The 11,365-nt window shown below is 43.0% G+C and overlaps 1 long non-coding RNA gene across 16 annotated transcripts; it reads left to right on the top strand.

The window, feature by feature from the left end:
• The first annotated feature begins 3,461 nt into the window (after positions 1 to 3,461).
• Positions 3,462 to 9,496, top strand: LOC119363759. 16 transcript variants are annotated; one of them, XR_005174381.1, is made up of 7 exons: positions 3,462 to 4,006; positions 4,172 to 4,229; positions 4,310 to 4,338; positions 4,698 to 5,604; positions 5,763 to 5,786; positions 5,908 to 6,237; positions 6,373 to 7,751. It is a non-coding gene; the product is annotated as an uncharacterized LOC119363759 (long non-coding RNA). The 16 variants fall into 16 exon arrangements; XR_005174380.1 differs by having other exon boundaries at positions 4,689 to 5,604; XR_005174370.1 differs by having other exon boundaries at positions 4,310 to 5,604.
• The last annotated feature ends 1,869 nt before the right edge of the window (positions 9,497 to 11,365 follow it).

The following is an 11,365-nucleotide window of genomic DNA, read 5'->3' as shown; positions in this document are numbered from 1 at the left end:
TGGAAACACCCCCCTTGGAAACATGTTTAAAAAAAGGAAAAAGATATAAAAAATAAATAATAAAATTCAATTAATTATTTTGTTTAATTAAATAATTAAAACTAATTATTCACCTAATAAAAACTAACTACTGTTTAGTTAACCTGAGACTATGACGAAAGGGACCCACGCGTCTAGTCAACAGACGGTTGACTGATGACATCATGTTGACCTCACGCTGACGTCATAATTACCTTTTCTAATTAAATTAATTCTATTAATTCTAAAAATGAATTAAATCTTTATAAATTAATATAAAATAAACCAATAAACCATAGCTCGGATGAAAATACTTTATACATGAAAGTTGCTCAGAACAACAAGACGAATCCGGTTACGCCGCCTGTTCGTCAGCCACACGTCCCTAGCATACCGAACGTGCAACAATCCCCCTCTGATCCGTTTGTTCGAAAACGCGAAACACCGGGAATACTTTCCCGGATGTTTCCCCACTTCGTGGGTATCACCTAGTACTGCCTTAGGTCACCCCTAGCACGGTGTATTGCCATGTTATGCTTTGTGATTCTTTGATTGCTCTGTTATTTATCGTGTTCCCCTCCGTTACTTCTTTCCGGTAGACCCCGAGACCGCGGTTGAACCAGTGATCGACTACTTCACCTTCGAGGGTCCGCTCCTGTCTGCAGAGTAACCAGGCACGGCCCCCCTTGATCACCAGATACCGCATATTCTTCCCTCTACTGCTTACATTAGAGTAGTGTAGCATGTTACTATTTTGGTTAATCCTATTATGTTGCATAGCCTGTCATTGTTGCTATAGTTGTTGATACCTTACCTGCAATCCTAAATGCTTAGTATAGGATGCTAGTTTATCATCTGTGGTCCTACATTCTTGTCCGTCTGCCATGCTATACTATCGGGCTGTGATCACTCAGGAGGTTATCACGGGTATATACTATACATACATACTATTTAGATGGTGACTAAAGTCGGGTCGGCTCATAGAGTAACCGCAAGTGTTTCGGAGATGGGGGCTGAAGGGGCAGGTGCTTCCATCCAGGTAGTGATGGGCCTGGGTTCCCGACAGCCCCCTGATAGTTACTTTGTGGCAGAGTGACAGGGCATGTTGAGACCACCTAGGCGAGAGGTGGGCCTGGTCCTGGTCAGCGTTCGCGATTACTTCATAATAACACGCTTAACAAGATCTTGGTATTTGATCTGAGTCTGGCCATTGGCCTATACGCATTAACCAACTATGCAGGAACAATTATGGGCACTCGACGTTGTGGTATCAGCCGAAGCCTTCTTGACGTCAGCGACTGAGCGGCGCGCACCGGATTGGACTGGAACACTTGCTCTTGTATAAGGGAGGCTAGGTCTGCTCACCGGCCGCATTCGCAAAGTGCAGGTGTGCAATGGGTGATGGGCCTAGACCCCTGCGCGCGTAGGATTTAGACCGGCGTGCTGACCTATCTGTTGTGCCTAGGTGGGGCTGCGACGTGTTGATCTTCCGAGGCCGGACATGCCCCAGGAAAATGTGTCCGGCCAGAGGGATCGAGCGTGTTGGGAAATGTGGTGCACCCCTGCAGGGAAGTTTATCTATTTGAATAGCCGTGTCCCTCGGTAAAAGGACGACCCGAAGTTGTACCTTGACCTTATGACAACTAGAACCGGATACTTAATAAAACACACCAAGACAAGTTCCAGAGACATCCCGGTGATCGCTTTCCCATAGGGCGACGAGGGGAGGATCGCCGGGTAGGATTATGTTATGCGATGATACTTGGTGAAATTTAATCTACTCTCTTCTACATGTTGCAAGATGGAGGCTGCCAGAAGCGTAGTCTTCCATAGGACTAGCTATCCCCCTCTTATTCTAGCATTCTACAGTTCAGTCCACTGATATTAGCTCTTTACACATATACCCATGCATATGTAGTGTAGATCCTTGCTTGCGAGTACTTTGGATGAGTACTCACGATTGGTTTGCTCCCCCTTTCCCCCCTTTTATCCTCTTCTTCTCGGATGCCGCAACCAGACGTTGGAGCCCAGGAGCCAGACGCCATCGTCGATGACGACCTCTACTACACCGAGTGTGCCTACTACTACGTTCAGGCCGCCGACGATGAGGATTAGTTTAGGAGGATCCCAGGTAGGAGGCCCACGCCTCTTTCGATCTGTATCCCAGTTTGTGCTAGCCATCTTATGGCAACTTGTTTAACTTATGTCTGTACTCAGATATTGTTGCTTCCGCTGACTCATTTATGTTCGAGCACTTGTATTCGAGCCCTCGGGGCCCATGGCTTGTAATATGGTGCTTGTATGACTTATTTTACTTTTAGAGTTGTGTTGTGATATCTTCCGGTGAGTTCCTGATTTTGATCGTACATATTTACGTGCATGAGTAGTGTATGATTGAATCGGGGGTGTCACATCTATATACTAACTTAAATTTGTGTTGGCGGTAACTAGGTTGAAAATAGCATATCCGTAGGGCCGATTGTTATGATAGGCCAAGGATAATGTGGTTTCTGTAGTGCAACAGATGATAGAACAGAGGAAGGATTTTTCTCCTTCTATTATTAATAATAACTACTCCCACCGATCCAAAATAAGTGTCCTTTAGTTTAAACTTGAACTAAAACCACGACACTTATTTTGCATCAAAGGGTGTAGCAGATATATGCTCGTGTCCTGCAATGGAAGAAACGAATCCTCGCACACACCATCCTACTCACTCATGCTCGCCATCTTTAGTGTATCCAACATAATCAAAAGTCTGTAGAATAGAAGACATGACCTATATCTGTACCTACTAATTACTTAATAAAGGGAGGTGCGTTTCTCTGATTTTTTGGTCGGTTCATCCATATTAAATTTGCTAGATTTTTTTATTCAAAGTGATACTAATTTTTTGTGCATCCGTATCACCTGTGCCGTTTTTTTGGCAAAGAAAACCCCAGCTTCTTCTGGGCCAACAAAATATGATTGCGTGGGGACTCGATCTCATGATAGTCATCTATACCTGCTATTAAAGCAAAGTGATATTCTTGGTTTCGTCCTGCTTAGTTTTTTTTCTATCTGAGATGGTACTAAAAGAACGTTAAAAACTTTTCGTTGTATTGTTTAGCGCTTCTGCCTGACCGTAGCTCCTTTTTGCATCTGTCGTCCTACGTGGGCCGAGCTGGGCTGCTCGAACTGGGCCTGCTATGCATGAGCACCGATGGAGGCAAGCAATGTTGTCTACATCTGCTTGATTTTTATCAACTAATTAATCAATCAGGACTGCTCATGCGCATGTATCTCTACTTCTAATGGAGCAGTTGGTGAATAGTCTCCGGTTTATTTTCGTCCCACCTTCGTCGGTTTCTTTTCGTCATGGTATTTTTTCCGCGTGGTTTTATTTCGTCCCACCTCACACCCCGCTCCGCCTGGCACCGGTTTTCTCCTCCCCCTCCCGAAAACCCCCGAGCTGCTCCCGTCTCTCCCATCGCACAGACCAGTCCTCTCCCCGATAGCCCTCTCGCGCGCTAGGGTTCCTTGAGCCGCCGCCGCACCGGAGCTCCTCGATCAGCCCCACCTCCTGCCGCTCCACCCACTGCTTCTCCCTCCTCTCGCAGCACTCGCCCTCTCCGCCGCGCCCGCCTTCCCCGAAGGTTGCTCCCTTCCCCGTCGATCCTCCAATCAGCGCGTTGTGGTTGGGGAGCTCAGCAGCCATGGTCTGAAGGACGTGGGGAAGCCGCCTTCCTCGCTGACGAACGAGGCCCCCTCGAACGCCCCTGCACAGCCACCCACTTCCCTCTCTCCCACCCAGAGCCGCCCTCTTCCCCGCCGACGCCGCCCTCTTCCCTCTCTCCCGCCCCGAGCCGCCCTCTTCCCCGCCCGCGCCGCTCTCTTCCCCGCCGGCGCTGCCCTCCACTCACCTTCTGTTCTTCAAGCAGGGACGGCAAGTCAGCGGGGCAGAGGCCAGATCCCTCACTTCCACCTACAGATGCAGCCGCCGCCATGGGTGAGCTCCTCCTACACGACCAGTTTTGAACATAGTCCCTGTAATGGAATTTCATGTGTTTCACTTGCATGAACCAAACATATATGTGTGCTGACAACATGCCCCTGCAAGTGTATTGATTCTCATGTCAGTTTAGTAATTGTAATTATGTTCCTGCTGGAGCAGGCAACAAATACCAGGTTCATTTACATCTGCAGACTGCAGTTGCTTGTTCATAAACTAGGTTTGCCTCCTACTGTGTCATTCAGGTTTTGTTTGTTTGTTTTCCTCGTGCTGTGCACTAACTCCTGCTGTGTCATTCAGGTCTAAATTAGTACTATCCCTGAGCGAAGGTAACGTTTCCAGTTCTTATATAGTCCTCAAGTTAATAATCTACAGGTTTTTGTCATTCAGATCTCGGTGTAGTTTCCTCTTGTTGATTTTTTATGCTTGCAGCCTTCTGAAGTTACAACAGTTAGGACTTGCTCTCCAACTTTAATTTTCAGTTTAGTTTATGTTAGGATAGGGTGTAATCTCTGAACCTGGCAATCATCAGTATTACTAAGAATTACCTGTTGTTTTACAGTGTAGCATGCGTTCTTTTACAGTGTACAACTTCTTGCCAAATTCACTGCAAGTTTTGCCTCTTGATGTGTTTTAATCTCTAATCTATGTGCATTGTTATTTGCCATTTAATGCATAGAAAGTTCAGTGTGATTGACAAGAGCGAAGGAGAATAGAGTAAAATGTGATTCGTGTCTCAGCCAAGCAGGGCGGCGTGGTCGTCGTATCGATCACAGGGCTTCCGATCATGGGGCTCCCCTGCTGGAGCGGTTCATCTCAGACACGGCAGCACCACCACCGGCAAATGTGGCCCTATTAAGATACCACCCCTTCCTCTCAGCTCCCTTGCCCTCTTTGCGCATATGTTGTCTGTGGGTGTCCTTGCTAAACAATCATTTTTTTACAGAAGGCATAAGATACTTTGCTCACTTTGCTGCACAATTGAAGTAGTTTGCTGGAAACAAGTTTCTACATGATTTCCTTTTTGTATGCCAATTCTACAAAATAACATTACTTTGACTCAGAGTAAATATGTAAGTATGTAACCACTGTGTCTGTTATATATAAGCACTAATAGGACTATGTGCGTGCAGGACATCCTGGTTTCATACACATTCACTAATGCCAATGCAAGATGCTGCCAGGGATGAAAAGTTCGACTTTCCATGGTCACTTCTATCCGAAGGAGGTGGAAACTTGATTTGGTGTCTGAACCTTTCCTGGTGTGTGTACTGTCCAACAGTCAGATTTGGCTTGAGAAGTTTCAGTCAACTTGTGCTGTTTGTTGTCCATATTACACGAAATGAGTTAGCATGCTTTATTAAACTGTTTTTTTTCTTTGCAGTAGTTGACACTCAAGTATTGTAGTAGTATGCTAATTAGGCTTAAGATACATTGCCTTCTAACAAATGATACAGGACTGCACAAATGTTCAATGACCTGAAGTTCCGTCTTCACAAGTGCCAGCGTAACTATGCATTATAATATCATTATCATCTTGCCTGGAGGTGTGGGCTGACAATCATAGGGAAGGAGTGTAGTGGCCGTCGACTGGGGTAAGCAAATTTTATATCTGCATCGGTATATTGCTGCATTGTTCATGAGTTCGACAACTAAAATTGGGAATTTGATTCGTTAAACATATATACTGATCAAATAGTTTGTCGAAGCTTTCAAAACATGTACTTACAGGATATTTTTTTCCGTGATGCAGGTTCTAGAACAGACCCAGCAACAAGTGAGTTAAAAGTTTCCAATTATTTTTGTCAAATATGCTACTTGCTTCAGCTGTTTTTGGACTTGAAGTAGGTGAACTGGGAATTCGATCTGGTTCATGCAACCTTTTCTCTTGAGTGCAGTACGTCCCAACGGCTTATCCAGGCAACGGAAAAGAATTAAGAGTTGTGCTGCAGTACTTGATAGAAACCTATGGGTGCCTCCCTGGTTAGTCCAAGAGAATGGCAAGTGGTCACACTGATCTCCAAATTTTTAATTCAGTTTTCAACTAAAATTAATCGATTTGGTAAATTTGATGAAGTTTGGCCATGGTTATGCACATACCAGTGCATCACTGCTTCAAGTCTATTTATGATTGATGTGGCATCTCACCTCAGGCAAGGCATCTGCGAATGTGACCGACAGGTGGAATACTAGAATGCCTACATAGGGAGCACACCGGATGGGTTAAGGTCAGTCGTTCTAACGAATTCCACTAAGAATTTTCATGAAACCTTCAGAGATTAATTCCTCTTTATTTGGTAAGTTACTTACATGTGTAACCAGATTAAGTGAACCACTGACTTAAAGTGTTTCTGTTTGCTTAGATTGATGAGTCAAACAAGAACAATACTTCTCTTAATCAGTTGAGGGGCAGAGTTGTGGTCTTTGATTGTGAAGACGATTGCAACAAAAACTGAGCTACATGGATCTCCACTGCAGGGTCTTGATATTCTGAAAGCAAGGCACTAACTGAATTTCTGTTTTTCATCCTTATATATCTGCAGTAAAAAATAGCATTTTTGGGTAAGGGAGGTTCTTTGCATTGGTTCCCTTTCTGTATGGTGTTATTCCATCCATTTCCTTCCTTCTCTGTAGTCATGTTTGTTATCCGTTCGATTACTACGATAGACATATACATGTATATGCGGATCGTGGTATAGTTCTAGGTAAAATTGGAGCAGTTGTTCACTTGTTCTATAACAGTCGAAAGGGATTTCCAGTGAAACTCTAGGTATGTAGCTGTGTTTTATTTTGAACCAGTAATAATACTAGAATGATTTCCTGGCCAGGACAAATTGACGTGTGTGAATATCATTAAACTGCTATGATAAAATATTTAGTCTAATAAGAGTCAAAAAATATGATTTTGGGGAAAGTTTTCATATCCCAATCGTGGTACATTAAGATATTGAGTACCTTATACATGTATTGAGTACCTTACTTTCTTGTTATAGTTGATCTGCTGATGGTGCTTCACTACAAATTACTGGAATTTTGTGGGCACTACTAATGATAATATCATTCTTTCCGCGAGTTGTGGATACAATATTGAAGGTTACAAGTCTATTAATCGGCCGCCTACCCATTTTCTGTTATTTAGTTACCAGTTTAACTCATAAAACTAAAGTATGATTGGTGCTCGAGATAATGTTGTTGCTAAGAATTCGAAGGTACTGCATTTCTCTCATTTTTGTCACCTGGCAAAATGTTCTCCCATTAATAAACTTGTAATTCAGTTTCTGTTGTCACTAGATTTTTTTTTGTTAAAATTGTAGTTTGCAAGGAAACTGTAATGTTTGATTTTTTTTTAATTTGAGGTAAAGCTAATTGTGTCTTGCATACACTCAAGTTTTTATTTGGGTCTGGTTGAATAACTCATATCAGGCGGCATGGAGCTAATTTGACTCCTAAAGCCAGTAAGAGGGTTCCTTGGATGGTCAATAAGGGGATGATGCCAATTAGTCTGGATTCTGGAACAATGCTAACATTCAAATCCTTGAACTTGTTGGTGCATCTGTGCTTTGAGAAAAAAACAGTTAGGTATGCTTCTCAGTTCTCACTACCTCCGCGTGAAAACCAAAATTACAAATCTTTATTTCTTATTTCCAACTATATTTTGTGGCTGCTTGGACAATATTTCCGTTGCTAACTTCCTTCCGTTGAATGACTTGCCAATGGTCTTTCACAATTTATAGCCTTTTACTTTATTTTTGTAACTGATATCCTTTAAATTCAGTTTGTTTTAAAGGTTCACCATGTTTCTTTAACAAAATTTATCCAGTGAATTGGTATGTCTGCTCCACTGGGCAGCAGCTGCAACCTTTCAACTTTGGCTCTTGCACCATTGTTTCATATGTGTATGCTCTATTTTCCTGTCCAGTCATTTGGTCTTTATATTCAGCTTGTGTTTGTCAAGAGCTTATTCGGTCAAAGGTTATAAGAGATATGACATTGCCGCTGTTGTGCTAAGGGATACGGGGTCATGAAAAATCAGGGTTTGTTCGTGTTTCCCACCAATTGTTTTGTTATACACCCTGTTCTTACTACTTGCATGTGACAGCCCGAGCAGCAGGCAAAATTCTATTTCTTCTTCTAGATTGCTATACCTTTGTGCAAGAATCAGAATACCAATGCAAATGTGCCTTTTCAGTCCATATTTAACAATGACAAAAAAATATTTTCCTTTTGTTTCTGTTTCACTTGTGTCTGCACTGGAGAATGTTCATCCTTGCCTTCCATCACCGGAGAATATTCATCCTTACCTTCCATCACTTGCTCTACTGTAACAATGCTAATTTCTCTGCCATTAATTGCTCCATACACTTAGTTTGTTTATATCTAGAGTTCACATAGGGGTTAGTAAACAGATAGTCTTTTTTAATCAAACGACCATGCAGGTTTGAGCAAGCTCAAAGTAGGCTGGGGGATGACCAATGATTATACTGATGCTGGTCAAAGCCATATTTTTTGTGCAGGTCCTAGCAAGCTCATCGCCCACAAAAAATATTCCTTGATGGTGGTCCATATTTTTTGTGCATATTTAGCTCAGTATTCGGCTAAACACTTTAACTTGTGTATCATAAGAAAGAAAATGTACACTTTTTACTCGAGAAGCAGTAAATCTCTTGATTACTAAAATTGTCAGACACCTTTATGATTCAGAAGTATACTTGTCTATGATGGCGGCCGCCCACGCATTCGAGCCACGAGGACCGTTAAGGGGACCTTGCAAGGCAATACTTGGGCGCTGGACTTGGAACCAGTCATTGATTTGCCATGCCTGCAACAGTTTTGGATGCTATGGCCACGGATTGCTGATGTTCAGCTCACGGGAGGAGCAGAGGCCCCCCCATAAGATGGGCGTGGAAGAGTAGTGGCATGTTCTCCGTTCGCCCTGCATATGCCTCAAAATTCGGAGGAAGCGATGTGGTACCGTACGCGGACGTCACATGGAACTCGAAGGTCGCCCTTCAATGTCGGTTCTTCACTTGGTTAGCCATGTGAAACCGTTGTTGGACGTCTGTTTGACTCACCAAGAGAGGCTTGCCCACCACACACATGCCCCTTCTACGAAACCGATGAGACCATTAACCATCTTCTCATTGAATGCACCTTCACATGATCATCGATCGGTGTGGCATATGGTGTGGTCGGCTATTGGGAATCTGGACCAAGTCTCACTGTTGACGATAACTTGGGAAATGAAACGAGGGCCATTCTTTTCTTTTTTGCGAAATGAAACGAGGACCATTCTCTCGCTCGTCACTTGGGAACTTTGTAAACACCGCAATGCTATTGTCTTTGGTGGAGCAACACTTTCTGTGCTTACGATCATCAAGAAAATTGTGACCGAAGGGAGGACATGGCAGCAAGCCGGACTACTCAAGGGTAGGTGGGTTAGTAGAGAGTACTCAATCATTGTGGCTGATAGATGGTGGGCTATCATGTACTCCTTCCGTTTCAAAATAGATGACTCAACTCTGTACTAACTTTGTACTAAAGTTGAGTCATCTATTTTAAAACAGAGGGAGTAATATGTGATAAGCACATTCTCCATGAAAAAGATGTATATGTATAATTTGGTCTTTTTTCTATTTGTGATTTTCCGCACTAAATTTTTTGTGGACCTTGGATCGTGCCGAGTCAGCTAGAAATGCTATATCATCAGTACCTTAGCTATTATTTTCATTTATTACCAATACATTAAAGACCTAGTTGGTGATGCTATATGTCATTTCGAGTAGTTCATATTTTTTACATAAAGTTGTATAATTTTTTGATTAGGATACAAGGGTAAATGTGTTGGTTGATTGTGTCAAGAGTTAATAACGAGCATGGTGGTGTATTAGTCACATGCCCAACACTGGATATGATATTTTTGTTTCGTGGTAATGCTCGACATTAAATTGTATGTTACTACGTGACAATGGCTCATGAGACGCCGGATCTGCCTTCTTGGCTCGGGGGCGTCAGGGTGCACACCTCGTCGCCCTTGATGGCGGCGACAGATCGAAATGAATACGGGGGAGGGGATCAGTGCGGAGAGCGGGGTAGTTGGCGGGGGATTCCTCTTTAGTGATCCGTCGGGAAGTATGGTGTGAAGGAGAGGGGGCGCCATGGCAAATGTTAGGTCGGTGTCATCCAATTTTTAAGAAGCGGACTCCGGAAATGGAGGGTTCGACAGGAAGAGAGAAGGGTGCATCGTTGGGAGTTTTTTTTATGAAACTGTGTGTTAGAGATAACATGACGGATAGTTCGAACAACCAAATTTCTCTCCCAAATATAGGCCGGCTTTCTAAGAGCCCGGTCTGTCCATATAGTTCCATTTTGTGCTGCCCGCTAGGCGTCATTTGATGTCCAAACTTGTTTAAATGTATGAGGAAGAAATGAGATTTGACCTTAAAAACGACCCTAATTATTTAGTTGATTCATTTATATGGATTATAGTCCGTAGCAACGCACGGACGTTCTACTAGTACATACTTAAATTCCCACTTGCGGTAGCAAATGCAGAAAAGCTTGATGGCTACGTTCCTAGCCGATGGTGAATGGGATTGAGTTGATTAATTAGGGAGTGAATAATACGATTCATATTATAAGTAGTCATCATATCAATCATTGCGGAGGGAGGATCGGCGGAGGAACACGATTTGCTGAGAAAAAAAACTGAAAATAAGGGTTCGCTCCCCTTCAACAAATCGTTTTACTAGTTCCACCTCGCCTCATAAAACAGAATGACACCAGTTTATATACGTTTGCGAGCTGTTGTATCAACAAGCCACCTAGAAAATCATTAAAAGAGAGGATGTATGGGTCTCGGGCATGCAGATGGCGGTGGACTCTGAGGTAGGCTTCGTCAGAAATAAATATACATGTGGCTACGATGATGAAAAAAGGTTGTAATACATAGACAAGAATTAGTGATCGCATGTCACTGGCGACAAGTTTTGCAGTCCAGATGCCTAGCACGTGCACTAACGACAATGAGCAAGTCTACCAGTACGACGTGGTGGGTGTCGACTGGAACCTCATATCCCCGACGTGTGATATTTATTTTTCTCCCGTTGTAACACACAGACACATTTGCTAGTAAGTACAAAGGATAAGGCCAATTGAAGTAGCGTACAACTAAGCAAGATGACATGGTTCGTTTGCTAATTAGATAATCCCATATTATCTCTTTACATAAATTCTTGCTAATTTAAATGCGTTTGTGAGTTGCCTGCAAAAATAAGGAGCCTCCCCGAGAATCAATAAACAAAGATGCAGATAATTAAATTGGAGGAATAAAATATCTCATTAATTAAATAAGATTGT

Source organism: Triticum dicoccoides, chromosome 2B, assembly GCF_002162155.2.
Source record: "Triticum dicoccoides isolate Atlit2015 ecotype Zavitan chromosome 2B, WEW_v2.0, whole genome shotgun sequence".
Taxonomy (NCBI): Eukaryota; Viridiplantae; Streptophyta; class Magnoliopsida; order Poales; family Poaceae; genus Triticum; species Triticum dicoccoides.
The sequence above is the reverse complement of the archived record's forward strand: the minus strand, read 5'-3'. Positions and strand labels throughout refer to the sequence as shown.